Genomic DNA, 17,653 nt, shown 5'->3' on the forward strand with positions numbered 1-17,653 from the left:
GCAGGCTTGTGGGTCCCCACTGAAACGAGGGGGAGGTGGAATGCGAGGCTCACCTGTCGGGTAGCTTGTGTTCGTGGGGGCTGCCGCCATGGGGGGATCCCCAGTAGGTGGAGCAGTGGAGGACGCAGAAGGCACTTGAGCCAGCAGGACATCGAGTGCTTGCCCAATGCGAACCTGCTGGTTTTCGTAGTCCTCCATGCGGGATGCCAGTCCGCGGAGCGCTCGTCCGACATGAGGTGTGGCTTCCTCAGAAGGATCCATGGCCCAAGAATAATGTCAGGGAGCCGGGAGCTCCCTCCAGGGAGGTTGTCTGGATCAAGGAGGAAGCCCTCTTGAGGGAACAAGGTCGCGGTATCCAAAGGGTTAAACGGAGAATAGTCAGGATCAGGCAAGAGTTCACAGGCAGGCAGAATACAAACAAAGTCCAAAGTCCAGGCAAAGGGTCAGGATACAAGGCAGGAACAAGATTAGGCAATAAGGCACACAGGAAACCCAGGATATGCTTCAGGAAAGTAATCCTATTCTTGGGCACCATTCTGGCGTCTAGTTGGCGTTTTTATTTTCAAATTTGGCGCCATTCTGACGTCATTGACGCTCTTGCGCCGACGTCGGCGCGCTGACGTCATCGCCCGGCGCCGCTACCCACGTGGCGGCCATGGGCGCCGCCATTTTGGGAGCGACGCCGGCGAAGATGGACGCGCCGCCCGGAGCTCCTGGGCCTGCTCCGGGCGGCGATCGTTACACTCAGTCACTATTACAGCAACTGAATCCATTATAAACATATATTAAACCCAAAGGGGCTAATTTACTAAAGGGTGAATTTTCACCAGCGAATGCTCCACCACACTTCGTGCCACTTCTCCATGTGTAAATTCGTTACCACTACGCTCATTTACTAAAATGCAAAGTTGCGTCTCAGCAGCCAAATGCTGCCTGAAGTTCGCTAGCGTTAATTCGTCAAGGAGCATTTCTTAGCGAGCTTTCGCTTGCGTTCATTTCTGCCTAGCAAAACTTCGTTAGTACTCTTAAGCCGGCCATAGACGCAACAATCCGATCGTACGAATCGTGGATTCGTACGTTTTTCGGACCGTGTGTGGAGAGGCCGGACATTTTTCGTCCGGCGGAGATCGGTCGTTTGTTCGATCGGACAGGTTAGAAAATTTCTGTCGCCTGACGATAATATCTCTGCGTGTATTGCCAATCGTACGATTTTCAGTGGGAGACTGTCACCAGCTTTGGTCGGACATAACTATCGTACGATTGCTGTCAGGGGCAGAACATCGGCTGATCTGTTCTTTTACTACTTTATTTGGTCGGAATGTTAATACGTTGATCTGAATGGTTAGGGGCAGGTCGGGAGATGGGAAAGTCTGATCATACGTTGATTCGTACGATCGGATCTTTCCGTCTATGGCTAGCTTTACACTTAGGTGAATAGGGCGGGTACATATAGGTCGTCTATACGTCTTTATTAGAGATGTTGATACAAATGCTGGAAGTGGCCACTTATTATCACAAATGTCCATGGAAGCAAAATAAAGACAAAAGAGATTCTCTAATGCCCTAGACATGAGCCCACCCTAAAACAAATGTGGTATGGCCTTCAAATGGTTGCTTAACACAAACATCTTTAATAGATAGCACTTTTGAAGGCAACCCTACTTTAAAAAATGAAAAAACTGCAACGTATTTTTACAACTTTTATGAGTTTCCGGCGTACAGTATATGATGTCATTAAAATAAGACTGAGCTCAATTTTATCAGTTTGCCAGGTCTAAGATGGTGAAGGAAACTCTGGTGAAAAAAGATAACGTTCTGTAAAGCACTTTAGTGAATTTGCGACCGTTCGCTGATCGCAAATTCGCCTGGCGATAGGGCACGAAGCTGCGCTAGCGACGTTCTCTTTCACTAGCGAATTGTCATCTGTGCCTGTTAGTAAATTGGCAATGTCCCTGCGGATGAGATTTCTGGCAAATTTTCGCTAGCGACGGCCACTTCACCCTTTAGTAAATATGCCCCATAGTCTCTTTGCATTTTACCGCAGTTCGCTAAGCAACCTCAACTTGTCCCCCACTTCTTGGTCAAGAGCTCACTCCAAGCCCACCCTTATCATAGGTGAGTACTAATTAAAAAAATAACTTTTAGCCTACGTGAACGTTGCCCCATTTGGCATTCTGGGAGAGATATCCCTTCTCTTCAGAGTTTCTTCCAGTTACTGTGTAACATTAGCTACACTGACCTGCCAAAAAGTTAGGACAAGGGACAATATCTTTTTATTTGGATAATATTTAATAAATCATTAAGGCCCTTCTTTCTGCTTTGATGATTTAAAAAAAAAAAAAAGTTTTTTTTTCAGGAAATAAATCACTTGACATAGCAAGTGAGTTTGTTGATAAAATAATAATATGTACTTTCATCTTGGCAGAAGACACCCCTACTGACCCAATGCAAATGTGTTGGTAAAACGTATTATAGATCCTCTGGACAATTTTTCATGTTCCAAGAACATCATACTGTTTTGAGATGCTGGCAATGCAAGTGTTTGTTTTTAGCCTTTATCTAAGCAAATGTCATGCATAATAAAGCAGGGTGGGAGGATATTGTGCATCTTGTGAGCTCTGTGTTTCAAATACCCTGCTATTCAGGATAATATTCAGCTGAAAATATTCACAATAAGAAAGTTGGAATGTTAGGCTTCCTATACCACTGACCCTTTATTGCAGTGAGATATGCCTGGCCTGCTTGGGGAAGAATGGAATAGCAGGTAGGAAGACAGCAATCTCTATTGGTCCTGCGACAAAGAAATAATTGGTGCCAGGGGGTATACTGTCTAGTTTTTGGGGGGAATGAATGCCACTTCTTTCATGAACAAATTGATACAGGAATAATTGATTAGTTATATGGAATAATATGGAATAAAATAGGGAAAGCAAGAGACAATGCAACAACTCAACAATGTGCCTAAAAATAAGAAAGCCTTTAAAACCTCTAAAAATAAAAAACCTTTTAAAAAAACTTTTTTTGTTTAAAAAAACCTCTAAAAATGTGAGGTTTTGGGACAATTACTGGAGAAAAACAAGCAGACAACCTATAAAACCTGAATGGCTAAAAAAAAAGGTCCAATAGAATCAGTGCAACTCTCATTGACTTGTATAGGAAATTGGCTGCTGTTACTTGGCGAAGTGTTGTATTAGAGCTTTTTATGGTTTTTACACTAAATAAATCTCAAATTTTTAGGGAAATTAAGAAAACGTGAATTTTTTTAGAACAAATTTGATTTGTAATTTGTGAAATGTGATTTTAATAAAAAGGCCTGTTAGATAGTAAGAAAAAAGACACACGTCCATCAAGTTCAACCTTTTAATGTTTTTAACCTGCTTAACTGCCAGTTGATCCAGAGGAAGGCAAAAAACCCATCTGAAGCCTCTCCAATTTGCCTCAGAGGAAAATTCCTTTCCGACTCCAAAATGGCAATTGGATTAGTCCCTGGATCAACTTGTACTATGAGCTATCTCCCATAACCCTGTATTCCTTCACTTGCTAAACACCATCCAACCCCTTCTTAAAGCTATCTAATGTATCAGCCTGTACAACTGATTCAGGGAGAGAATTCCACATCTTCACAGCTCTCACTGTAAAAAACCCCTTCCGAATATTTAGGCGGAACCTCTTTTCTTCTAATCGGAATGGGTGACCTCGTGTCAGCTGGAAAGGACCTACTGGTAAATAAAGCATTAGAGAGATTATTATATGATCCCCTTATATATTTATACATAGTCATCATATCACCTTAAGCGCCTCTTCTCCAGCGTGAACATCCCCAATTTGGCCAGTCTTTCCTCATAGCTAAGATTTTCAATACCTTTTACCAGTTTAGTTGCCCTTCTCTGTACCCTCTCTAATACAATAATGTCCTGTTTGAGTGATGGAGACCAAAACTGTACGGCATATTCTAGATGGGGCCTTATTAATATGAATTTTTCACTGTGTTAAGATAGGGCAAAAAACAATTTATGGATTTGACTATAATTTCTTATTAGAGTTTAGGGTTTACGTAATAATGGTGACAAGCACAACTATAAGGAAGACATGAAGGGCATTTTCTTACCAACTGCTATGGGAAAAGTGCACTTTTTGGATGCAATTCACCACTTCAAAAATTGCAATTTTTTTTACCAGAATTCCAGTGTAATTATAGCCATACACAAAGCTGCAATTATGAGTGCATGTTTGTGAATCAAATACAAGTTGTCAAAATTCTCTGTGAGGATTTTTTTCATTTCTGGCCTACAAAATTAAAATGCTTTAGCCTTTTTGGCCTGTGAAGGCTATTGATGCAACCCACTGTAGGAACCAAGGAACTACCTCCACATCCAGGGCAACTGTACCTCCAGGGTTCCCCAAAGAAATGCACCTGCACAGTAATCACCATTTTAGCACACTTGAATTTGCTGGCCAAAATTACCTTTATGGACTTGCTCTGATTTCCTGAAAGTTCTAGATCTTCTTTGTATAAGGTTGGGATCTATCCAGTCATCACATTGCTGTTATGCTAGTTCAAGGGAAGCATGTATGGGATCAGTCAGAAGAAAGGGAGCTAATGGAACTTGGAGGAGACATAAGTGATCCTGGAGTTGACAGCTCCCCCCCCCCCCCAAGGCACTGAAAAATGGTGAGCTTACAGATCTGTTTTCTCACTTAGGGGCAAAGTAACTAACGCGGGCAAAAATTCGCCAGAGTGACATCATTTTGGTACTTAGCTGATTTACTAACGGTCGCTGGCATAACTTCGCTAGCGAAGTAGATAGACTCTAGCGGAATAATACTTCGCTCCCTAACGCCTGGTGCTCTGGTGAATGGACGTAACTACACGAATTCACTAAGATGCGGATTTTACTGAATGTTACCTCTTGTGCCAGACTTGCCTTTGCCACCTCAGACCAGGCGAAGTGCAATAGAGTAGATAGAATTTCCTCATAAAATAGTTTTTCATAAAAAACGCTGGCGTCTTTTCCTTTTTCAGGTTGATAGGCTGAAAAATAGTGTACATTTTTTTTGGGGTAACCAGCTTCCCCCCTACATTTCCTAACATATGGCACATAAACTATACACTGGGCTCATGTGTAGAGCAATATAACAACTTGATTTTATTTAATAAGGTTTCCCGGGTTTTGTGTAATGTATTTGCTGCAACATATACGTACATTGCACTATAACTTCCCGCCGTATGTAAATTAGCCAGCGCAACTTTGTTTCGCTTGGTGCAGTAACTCTAGCGCAACTTTGCCAGTGTTCGGTGCCCTGGATTTTAATGAATTAGCGGTGTCTTGGCAAATCTACGCCTGGCGAAGTGTTGCGCTGTGAGCGAAGCCGTCGCTGGCGACGTGAATTAGTGAATTTGCCCCTTGGTGTACAAGGCCAACTCTTTTATGACCATCATTTGAAAGCAACTGTTGACATTGTGGTGGTTATTACCAGCGACATGATGGAACAAAGTTAGAAGTGATCTATTCATGTAAAGAGTTCATTATAAAGTCCGCGGCTTGTGTGTTCACTCAATGAAGGGAGCGGTTGAGCAGTTAATAAGGAACATTAGCAACGAACATGTCTTAACATGGAATCCCAGTTGTTGTTCAGAGCAATGAGCAATCATTATGTGATCCTTGCTGATAGTAAACACTGTGTTATTGAGGTCAAAATAAACATTGGGGTTTTCAGTAATGGGAAAAGGGATTTATCATGAACTGCAATTTGCAATAAAGTTAATTCAATATACAGGATCAGATTTCATTTTTGTTCTAGTCATTCATAAGGTAATTCCCAGTTTATTTCAGTGGTTAAAACTGGATTTAATAAAAGAAGCTCTTTAACCTTTGAGTGATATGGGTCTTTGATGTGGAAGGATGTATTCGTCATGGCATAGATCAAAGAGAAACCCAGGATCATAGGGGCGAATTTACTAAGCGGCGAAAATTCGCCAGCAACGGCTTCGTAGGCAGAGCAACAAAAATTCACTCAGACAACGCTAATTCACTAACATGCGAAGTTGCGTCCAGGGCACCGAACGCTGGCAAAGTTGTGCTAGCGTTAATTTGGCAAGCAGATCGTAGTTGCGATAGCGTTGCCTAATTTGCGTACGGCGGGAAGTTATAGTTGAATGGACATATATGTTGCAGCAAATACATTACATTACACAAGCCCAGGGAACCTTAATAAAGAAAATAGAGGTGTTATAATGCCCTACACATGAGCCCACTGTATAGTTTATGTGCCATATGTTAGGAAATGTAGGGGGGAAGCCGGTTACCCCAAAAAATTTGTACTCTCTTTTGCAGCCTATCACCCTGCAAAAAGGAAAAGATGCCAGTGTTTTTTGGGACTTTCAACTAAAGTTTGAGGAACTCCTGTCTTCTCTATTGCACTTCTCTTGGTCTGAGGTGGCGAAGGCAAGTCTGGCGCAAGAGGTAACATTCAGTAAAATCCGCATCTTAGTGAATTGTCGCAGTTATGTCCCTTCACCAGAGCGCAAATTTGCCTGGCGATTGAGTGCGAATGAGTGCCAGCGTCAGTCTCTTTCGCAAGCAAAGTTACGCCTGCACCTGTTAGTAAATCATCGAAGTACCGAAATTACGTCACGCTGTCGAATTTTCATGGTAATTTTGCGACATAGAATCTAAGGTGTGGTACATTAATCAAGCCTGTAGGTTCTGGACCCCAGGAGGTTACAGTGGCCACTTGCATGGGTCCTATACTACTATACCACATGCCCAGAATTGAATGTGCGGATGTTTTTGTCTGAGAAACAAACATTTTTGTATTGGCAGGTGGGTATAGTGAGCACTGAATGATGCACCTTGGGGACCACTCATGTATTTTGAGTTGACTTTATAACTAATGTGAGGATTTAAATTAGAGAACAGTTGATTGGAAGAGTTGGTTTCTTAAATTGTGTGCACAGTTTCACAGCTTGCTCCACCGCTAGTTCCATAACTGAAATTATGGCTTAATTATGTTAATTGAATATAATAGGTATGGAAGGTGTAGGAGTAGGCGTGGCCTACATGAGAGACAAGAACCACTTAGGCAAGGCTAGAACTAATAAAATTAATGACAAATTTTTCTTTTGATAGTTCCACCACCTTATCCCTATCTAATTTCTACAATGGAAATAAAATCCCCTCTAACCATGACATCCATTCCCTTTACCCCCTTCCAAATTTCCTATAGGGTAGTGGATCCGAAAAAGATGGCACCTATGGTCCCAAAGGGGTGAACGTGTTCAATGTGGCATCTTCAGGCGCAGTTAGGGACAGGATACAAAACATGTACAAAAAATGTAATGATCATAGGACCCATTCAACAATTTCATGTGACGTCAACAATGCTTCTGCCCCCAAAGCCAAGGTGGTGTTAAAAATACAACATGTAAAACTCTATTCCCATCATTGTTAAAACATGCACTTTTCTACTATGTGTGGGATTGCCAGGTTTTGCTTAGAAGCCTAGAAGCTTAGAATACCTAAGAAAATAAAACATAATCATATCTTTGATGTCCAACCACACTCCACACTCATAGTTAATGACAAATTATACAGGTAAACAAAATGTCATGACCCTTTTTCCTACTATATTTCTCATACTATACCCTAATCTGTTTTACTTGGGATCAGATACTTTGACCCTGGACAAAAGTGCAAGCCCACATCAGGGTGCAGAGTTCAAAAAACATGGCAGACTGCACCATTTTTGATACTGTACAACCTGTCCTGCACTTAAAGGGGAATAGTTTTCCATAGACAGCACTCCAGTTGAAATAAAACTGTCTTTAATGTTTCAGGACAGCAGCACGATGCAACGTTTCGAGTGGCACACCACTCTTTGTCAAGCATAAAACACAATATGGGCACATGACCTTAAATGTCCTCAGGTATTTAACAGGATATTATGAACAGGCTTAAAGAGGATGTAAAAAAATTAAAATCCCCCTTGGCCATTGGGTAACCGATATAAGCCTTTTTCTAACTGCAATCAATTATTTTTTATTAACGGTTTCCATTTGCGCTTCAGTTTAAGGTTAAGCACAGTCCGTTCCCCCACATACCTGCTCTTTGAGCTGCGAGCAAAACCTTCACAGCCGTGGCCGTCTCTGCTGTTTGACCTGTCCATCTCTTCTGCTGTTCCCACCCGCCTACCAATCAAGAATGATTAGGCAGTCTTGTTTGCAGAACATCACCGTCAATCCCACCATTGCTTGACTGGCTTCTCATTCTTCATTGGTAGAGGGGCGGGAACAGCAGAAGAGGCAGGCGGGTCAAACAGCAGAGACGTCCATGGGCCGTGAAGGTTTTCTTGCAGCTCAAAGAGCAGCTATGTGGGGGAACGGACTGTGCTTAACCTTAAACTGAAGCGCAAATGGAAACTGCTAATAAAACATTATTGATTGCAATTAGATAAAGGCTTATGTCGGTTCCCCAAGGGCAAAGGGGGATTTTAATTTTTGACTTTACATCCCCTTTAATAACGTTCACCCAGACAATACTTTGGGGCTGAAAAAGTACGTGCGGTTTGTTTAGAATCACCTAAAGGGGACCTGTTATCCAGACATAAAAATCTGTATCATAAACATCCTTTTCAAATTAAACATGAACCCCAAATTCTTTTTTATTATTGAAACATTCATACATGTTTAAAAGTCTCAGCTGTCAATCATATATTACATGCCCCTTGTGAGGAGCGCGGTCCAGCGCGTCTTCCCTCGCCGGCGTCCAGTCCCAGATGGCGGCGCCCAGGGCGGGCCACGTGGGTTTTCCTCTTCTGCGCCTTGCCTGGACGCGGCGGATTTACGCCAATGACAAGACGCCAGCGCCAAAACGTACATCGTCAGCACGCAACGCATGACGTCACTGCGCACGTTTTGGCGCCAAAGAATGGTTTAAAAGGCCATTTGTGACTCTCTGCCTTTGCCCGTGAATAGGTTCTACTTCATTGTGTTCCTGGGTGCTATTATCGTGTTTGGATTCTTGTTATTGACCTCTGCCTGTTCCTGTTTACAACTACCTGCTGCCTGAACTGAGCTTCTGCCTGGCTGACTACTCTTTCTCTTGACCTGTCAGGCTCTTTTGGAGACTCAAGTAGGAAGAGCAGTTAGAACTGCTGTTAGTGTACAGCTCGCAGGACTTGACACGATGAGGCGAGTGCAAGTTGCAGAAAGCGTGGTCGAATATCAGGCAGAGGGTCGGTAGGCAGGCAGCAAGTAATACGTAGTCAGGGACAGGCCGAGGTCAGAGGCAGGCAGAAGATAGTTGTATCGATAATCAGGCAGAGGGTCGGTAGGCAGGCAGAAGAGAATCGAAGTCCAAAGTCAGGCCGAGGTCGGTAACAAGAAAAGCAAATCCAAGAGTTCTCAGGAAAACACAGGAACGAGCACTAGCAAGGGAAATCACCAAGCACTGTTTGCTCTTGCTGACGTCTATTTACAGTTTTACACGGACAAGTTTGGCGCCAAAACGTAACGACGCAGCATCAACGCGCCCGCGTCATCGCGTCGCGCCCGAATGAATGGACGCGTGCCCGCGCAAAGACGCGCGCGGGCTCAGACGAGGACAAGCTGCAGCTACAGGTACCTTACATGACCCCATCCTGTATTGCAAACTTTGGTGTGTAACCTGCTAGCTTCCTCCTTGGTCCGTTACTTCAAACTGAGCCTTCGGGCCTGACACCCCTCCTCTATGCCTAAAGCTGGAAATAGATGTGCAGATTCCACCCTTGTATCCGACGAATGATCCGCCGTCCCAATCTTCCAATCTGCCACTAAACATTCAGAATAAAAAAAGTAGTAAAAGAACAAATCAGATGTTGTTCTGGTCGTGACACCAATTGTTCGAACGTTATGTTCGACAAATTCTAGTTACAGTCACCCATTGATATCATCAGCTGATATACATCTGTATACATACATCATGTATACTCCCATTGATATACATGCAGAGAAATTTATCGTTAGCATACAAAAATCTCTTAACCTGTCTGATCTACTAAACGACCAATCACCATGGTATGAAAAATGTCGGGACGATCCACACACGTTCCAAAAATCGCACAAAACTTTGATTATTACGACTATATATTTGCGTCTATGGCCAGCTTAAGGCATAGAGGCAGGGCAGGCAGTTACGGTATTTCACTTTCCATACTGCACTTAATAGCTGTCACTGAACTCCCCACATTCCCCCTCCCTCTCTCCCTCCCATCTAATTGTGTAGCCAGTGCATGGGCATCAGTTCCCCCATTCTTGGCCATAAACAAGATTTTTATAATAAATCTGTAGTTTTGGGTCTGCAAGTAGAAACTGATAACTCACCACACAAGGGAAGAGGCCCAGGTGCACCGTCCTGAGCCCTCAGCAAGGGGAGTGGACAAACCGAATAAAACTTTGGAGCAGGCACTCAATGAAAGCAATCTTCCACCAGGCAAATGAACTCAAAGTGAAGAGTTTATTGTGTCCACAGCCTTACGTGTTTCGTGATAAACACTTAATCATAGAGATTTTTGGCATGATGCAAAGCTAGCCTTAAAGGAGAAGGAAAGTCATCCTGCACTTGGGGGAGCCAAATGTAAGACACCTCCAAGTGATTCTTTTGACCATGTTGCTCAGTGGTATAACCCCAGGCCGGTGCAGTTTTCTGCTGATAGGAGCACCGGCCCAGGGTTTCAGTTAAATCAATATAATCACTTGGGGTGCCTAACATTTGGCACCTTCAAGTGCAGTATGCCTTTCCTTCTCCTTTAATACAGTAACTGCCCACAAAATGGCAACTGCCTGCTTGATGTGACTGTCAACTTCAAGACTAAAAAAACAATATTTGAATAATTTTTATAGTGTAAATAAAAATCATTTTGCTTGACGAAAATCATAAAGTAGCTGTCACGGCCGGCACCCAATACCAGAACAGGTGCCAAGTACCCTGGTCTCGGCTCGGCTTCACCAGTAGTGTGACTACCGTTGGGCTTCGGGAGGAGCCCTCAGCTTACTTGGGTGCCACCTGGACTTAACGAGGGGTACAAGGCGAGATATTCTGGCTAGCTGAGGGGCACGGCAGGTAGATAGTCTTTTGGGCCGAAGGTCACTGTACAAGTGGAGCAGGCAAGAGAATCGTCAGACAGGCTGGGTCGAGGCAGGCGGATATCAGAATCGTCAGGCAGGCAAGGGTCAAAACCGGGTAATCAAACAGATGGGGTCAGGCAGAAAGAGTAGTCGAGATGCAGGCAAAAGTCAGGATTCGGATATCAGAATTGTCAGGAACAGGCAGGGATCAAAAACCAGATTAACAGACTAAAGTTACACAGGAACAGATAGCACAAGGCTTCAGGAACCACAGAATCAAGATTCTATCACGGGCACTGGCTGGGAGACAGAATGGGCCTTATATAGGTTAAAATTTCGCGCCAAACGGGCGTCAAAAACTTGCTGGCGCAAATGCGCCAGCGCCGGCTCATGGACCATGTGGCGGGCGTTCCCTGCCGACGGCGCGGTGGACGACCCCGCCGCACAGGTATTGTTACAGTAGCATTTTGAATAATTTTTGAAGGTGACATGTCCCCTTTAATAAAAACCCCTACTGCATTTCAGGCTTTGCCCCACAGTCTAGAATTTCTTCCCCATGTTTTTTATTCATAAAGGAAAGCACCACATGGCTCAGATGAGCATTCTTTCTCCCCACCATATTTTGTAATGTTTTTCTTTCTCTAATAATAACCGGAATTTGTAGAGAATGTAGTTGTACAAGGCATTACTCACACTATCTAAACTGCTCTTAATTCCATCTGTAATTCATTAGAAATGTCTCTTACTTAATTTACTATTGTGACAGTTGATTATCAATATAGTGGATGTTATCTCCAGGATGTACAGTATAGAGGGCAGATGATTACTCACCATCTGTAAATATCTAATTGATTAATGATCAACTTTTGAAAGGCTGACATATTGATAGTGGTGTAAAATTCTCACTCACTTTATTACACGTTAGTTTAATTTTAAAACTATTTCTTATTTTCTTATCCTTCAAGTTCTATTAATATGACAGTGATCCCATAATGATGAGCAATTCTGCTGTTTGACTGATGTGTAGTAGTGCAGAAATGAATGCTTAAGAATGCAAGTACATAGAAGGGGGATTCAGTGGCCCTTCTGAAGTATCACCTAATGAAATGGACTGTGAACGACAAATTCTCTTTCTCTTGCCATTATTTGAACATCTGGTTGTCCTATCCCCAAATCTCTGTCAGCAAAGAGTCATCAATTGACTACAAACATGTTGCCATAAGTAAAATGAGTGCAAGTTTATCCACAAGTTTAATGAGAGAGACCACAGAAAGTTTATGACTTTGACCATAACATATAAATGTCAGGGGCCTATCGGAGAAGTCCGGACCAAGGAGGAAGCTTAGGGGGTTAAGTCCAAGTTTGTGGTATCCAAAGGGGTGAGGCGTAAACGTAGTAAAGTTCAGGCAAGAGTTCAATATGTAGACGGCAAGAATCATAATCAGGGCCTTAGCAGAGGATCAGGAATCCAGGAAACAAATTTAAGAATTTATGAAACCCAGGAACACAAATCAGCAATTCCTATAATCTGGTTATTTAACCTGTGACCTGGAAGTCCTTTTATTTTCAATTTTCGCGCCGGCCACGTGACATAATCGAGGCGCTGGCTTCGGTCCATGAAGGTTATGGGCATCTTGGATACGACGCCACCTGAGATCAGGCGCTCCTGACAATAATAAACCCTTCAGTTATAAGGAATATCCTATATCCCGTTTTACTTCTGCAGAGACAATAAAACAATCATTTTAAAGGGGTTGTTCACCTTTCAAACACTTTTTTTCCAGTTCAGTTGTATTCTCATTGTTTACCAGAAATAACAAATTTTTATAATTGCTTTCCATTTTAAATTTTTTTTCCAAATTTGACATTTCGAGATCAATATTCCTGTCTGGTGTTTCAGTCTGGCAGCTCAGTGATCCAGGCGCAGAATCTGAACCGTTACCATTGGCTACATAAGTTGATGCATTTCTCAGCAGCATCTATGGAATATTAGCAACTATTGCATCAATTATAGAACAGTTGCCTTTATTGAGACTTAGGGGTTCGCTCATCGTGGTCAAATGAATCAACTGGAAAATGAAAGGTTCCACTTCCTTATTAAAAAGAGGTCAGAAATTGAAAATAGAAAGTAATTGAAAGAAATCTTTATTCTTGGTGAACTATCTGAAACCAACTGAACTGAAAAAGTGTTGCAAGGTGAACAACCCCTTTAAGCTGGCCATACACAGATCTGCTTGTTTGGTGTGGACTCCAAGTGAACACATCTTTGCATCATTTGGCTTCCTAATAGGTATCTAATGCAAATATCCAACTCTTGGGTTTACAAGAGGATCAAAGTCCAAAATTTACATGGTCAGCGCTAAATAAACGCTATTGGGAAAAAAGTAGAAAATAAGGGAAAAAAGGGAAATTTTATAGTGTAGTAATTCTTTATATCGTTATGACTCCACATTCTTATGGTCCCGGATACCCCTTTAGTAAAGTTACCCTTTAAAAATCACCACATGTGAATATTTGGATGGACGTTTTAGTTGAATATGTGCACATCTAAGTTTGAAAAAATATAGCTGTATGGTGTTACTTCTTGCTAGGAGAGATTAAAATGCGCAGGAAATAGTGTAAAATCCTTTTTTATTCTATACTCATAAAAACCAAATGGTTGCACTCACATTTAAACGATTAAAATCAGGCAAAACGTTACTTTCTGTTTAGGTCCGTGCTGTTCCGAGTTGCCTTGGTGGTTTGTGGTTTTTGCTCCGAACCGCGTTGCCTCCACGCACCGCTGGCTCCTTCCTGGACGCTTGGAGATAACGTCTACCGCCTTTGCCTTACGCGTTTCATCGCAAGAGGATAGCATGGTGTGTTCAGGTAGACTTGTTTACTGCCATTCTCATCCATGGCCTGTAGAGTTTCTCAGCCAACATGCCCATCATGCCCTGTTCCCAATAGATATGAAGTGGGTATAATGTGGGTATACAATAATATTTGGATTCACACATGATGAAGATTATCTGATTTGGCTGCAATGGTCTGCTTGTGTATGGTCACCTTTATTTCTATGTTGATAAAAGCCTTATGGACAGGGACTGGCCTATCCAGACCTCCAGCTAATGGTAGTAGAATAGGACAATCTTATACATAATTCATAATATTTTGTAAGATCTATAGGCATCTACCAATATTTAGGCACCCTCATAATCTACGTATGCCATTAGATTCATCTGAATAATTAAGAACAGGGATGGAAGATGTCAAGTGCATGTTTAGGAACAGGTTACCTTCTCATTTCCAGCTGAAGTGATCTCCTATTGTGACCAGTATAATTACTGTTTCACAACTGCTGATGACTTCTCGCTGATACAGATCCATTAGATTAGATCTATTGGCTTTACAGTTCATTTGCAGCTACTAGAGTTTTATAAAGAAAGCATAGAAATAAGTTATCTTTATAGCGACGTGTAAAATGTTGGAACTATGTCAATAAAGCATAATAATAAGTGGAAAAGGCAGAATCAGAATGCAGGGATTCATCATATGGAAGAAATGTGAGTGGGCACTCCTCCTCCTCCATTTGTCTTTGTACAGTTATGAGTGGCTTAAGTTATTTCCAAATGTTTGAACAGAGCCAGGCCAAGACCGGAGGGCACCCAAGGCAATTCCCTGGCCTCATCTGTCACCCCCTGTAAGCTTGGCAACTCATGTTATGCCCTGTGGCTGATTTGCCAGCAACTCCTATAATCATCCTCGAGGCATCTAGTGCTCCACAAGCTGTGACTGGCACTGGGGTCTGGCATGCTGATAGGTGTGGGATGGCACATTGTGTCAGAAAAATACACTTCCAAGATAAGGATTGTAGCTTTGCACTTTGCACACTGCGTCCTGTTTCATTTTCAAATTTCATATTTTTAATAGCCTCGAGACATGGTGCTCCACATTGTGTAACACCTCATTTATCCAGGAAGTCCCAGTTGCATGTACAGGTATGGGATCCATTATACAGAAACCAGTTATCCAGAAAGCTCCCAATTATGGAAAGACCGTCTCCCATAGACTCCGTTTTGTCCAAGTAATCCAATGTTTTAAAAATGATTTCCTTTTTCTCTGTAATACTAAAACAGTTCCTTGTACATGATCCAATCTTAGCTATAATTAATCCTTTTTGGATGCAGAGCCAGCCTATTGGGTTTATTTAATGTTTACATGATTTTCTAGTAGACTTAAGGTATGAAGACCCAAATGACAGAAAGATCCTGAGTGTTCTGGATAACAGGTCCCATTCCTGTACAATGTCTAACAGAATTATTTGTGGCTCTGTTACGAATATGCCCTGTGATAGATCCATTACCTGAAAGTGTATATGGCATAGACATGATAAATATAGAATATATATGGAATATATATGTAGCCATTATATTAGATGCATGCCGTAAGGCTACACAGAAATCAGTGCACTCTGCTGCATGCATTTCAATGAACGACTATTTCCCCATGCAGGATGTGGATTTCATAAGTGCTCTATTCAAAAAGTGTTGGCCGGCAACCCTTACAAAAACATGGGCTATTTCAATGGTTGCTAGGGTTACCACCTTTTCCGGAAAAGAATACAGGCCTTCCTATATTTTTGTGTTTTTTTCCCTACAAATAACATTGGCATCAAGCAACATTTTTACCGGCTAGGCTGGTAAAATACCAGCCAGGTGGCAACCCTTATGGTTGCCATTACAGGCCCGGACTATCAATCTGTGGGTTCTGGTAAATGCCAGAGGGGCTGCTGTAAGATGCCATAGAAAGTGACTATAAAGTGGGCTGATGGGGGCTGTTTGGGCCTCTGTGTACTTGGAATCACAGGGCCTATTTTGAATCCCTATCCAGACCTGGTTGCCAAACAAGCAGAAACTAAATACATTAATATTATAAAAAAAAGTGAAGAAGGCTTCCCAAACATATTACCAGAAACAAGATGATGGGGCAAATTCACCAAGGGTCGAATATCGAGGGTTAATTAACCCTCGATATTCGACTGGGAATTAAAATCCTTCGAATGTCGAAGTCGAAGGATTTTAGCGCAAAAACTGAGATCGAACGATTCAAAGGATTTTAATCCAACGATCGAAAGATTATCCTTCGACCAAAAAAACTTAGGCAAGCCTATGGGGACCTTCCCCATAGGCTAACATTGGGTTCAGTAGGTTTTGGCGAACTAGGGGGTCGAAGTTTTTTCTTATAGACACAGTACTTCGACTATCGAATGGTCGAATAGTCGAACGATTTTTAGTTCGAATCCTTCAATTCGAAGTCGAAGTCGTAGTCGAAGGTCGAAGTAGCCCATTCGATGGTCGAAGTAGCCCAAAAAACACTTAGAAATTCGAAGTTTTTTTACTTCGAATCCTTCACTCGAGCTTGGTGAATTGGCCCCGATGTGTCAGTAAAAATCCTATTAAGTAGTGTATAGTCACCTCTGTGTTATGTTCTATAGCGAGATAATGCTACAATTTAACCTTGCGGATATTAGCTGTAACCAAAAGGGCAAGAGTGGTGCTGTTAAAGGGGTTATTCACCTTTTGGACAAAAAGCTAATTTAACAGCCCATGTTATTAAAAAAAAATGTTTTGGTAATTTATCTTTATTACCTAAAACTTACCTCCCAGCTGTTCCGTTTTCAGCGGGACAGTCCCACTTTTGACAGCTCAACCCGCAGTCACGGGTTTGTACTGAAAGTCCTGATTTTCTTTGCACTCAACAGCTAAAAAATGATACAATCTTTCTAACTCAATTGTTTTCAGATAAGATACTTTGTAACCATTTTGAGATAAGCAAATAAGTAATTGTAACCATATAAGATAACAGGTCTCTTGGGAGAAGTAAGACTCGCAGCTTTTGTCTCTCTTTTTATTTCCAAACTGTTGGGAGGTATGCCTAAAATGTTTGCTTTCAGAGATACATACCACAGAAACTATGGATCATCTCTGCAAAAACGCTCTCAGTTCTCTTCTCAGTTATGGGTTCGCCGACACGCTCTGTGTAAGAGATGCAGGTTGCCAAATAAGGAAGTTCACAACTGAATCAGCACTGCGCATGCTCTCTTTCTCTCTCCTGCTCATTTGTAGATCTTCAATTCCATTGGCTGGCAAGATTCAGCCAATCGGATCAAAGATATGCAAATATGCAGGGGGTTGCAGAAGTAAACATATCCGATTCTTCCTTATGGGAGTGCACTCATGATGCCACACATTAAAGGAGAAAGAAACCCTCCCCCCCTCCCGTGTATTGCCCCCCCTCTCTCCTCCCCCCTGGCCTACCTGTCCCACTGGGCAAATGCCCCTAACTTGTTACTTACCCTTCTGCGCAGGTCCAGTCCATGGAGTTCACAGGCACCATCTTCTTCCACGCAATCTTCTTCCTGCTTTGACAGGCGTTTTGGCGCATGCGCAATAGGAGCATTTCGCTGGTACGGATCTACTGCGCATGCGCCAAAAGTCACGAAGTTTTCCGATTTCACTTCATGACTTTTGGCGCATGCGCAGTAGATCCGTACCGGCGAAATGCTCC

This window comes from Xenopus laevis, chromosome 1S, assembly GCF_017654675.1.
Source record: "Xenopus laevis strain J_2021 chromosome 1S, Xenopus_laevis_v10.1, whole genome shotgun sequence".
NCBI lineage: Eukaryota > Metazoa > Chordata > Amphibia > Anura > Pipidae > Xenopus > Xenopus laevis.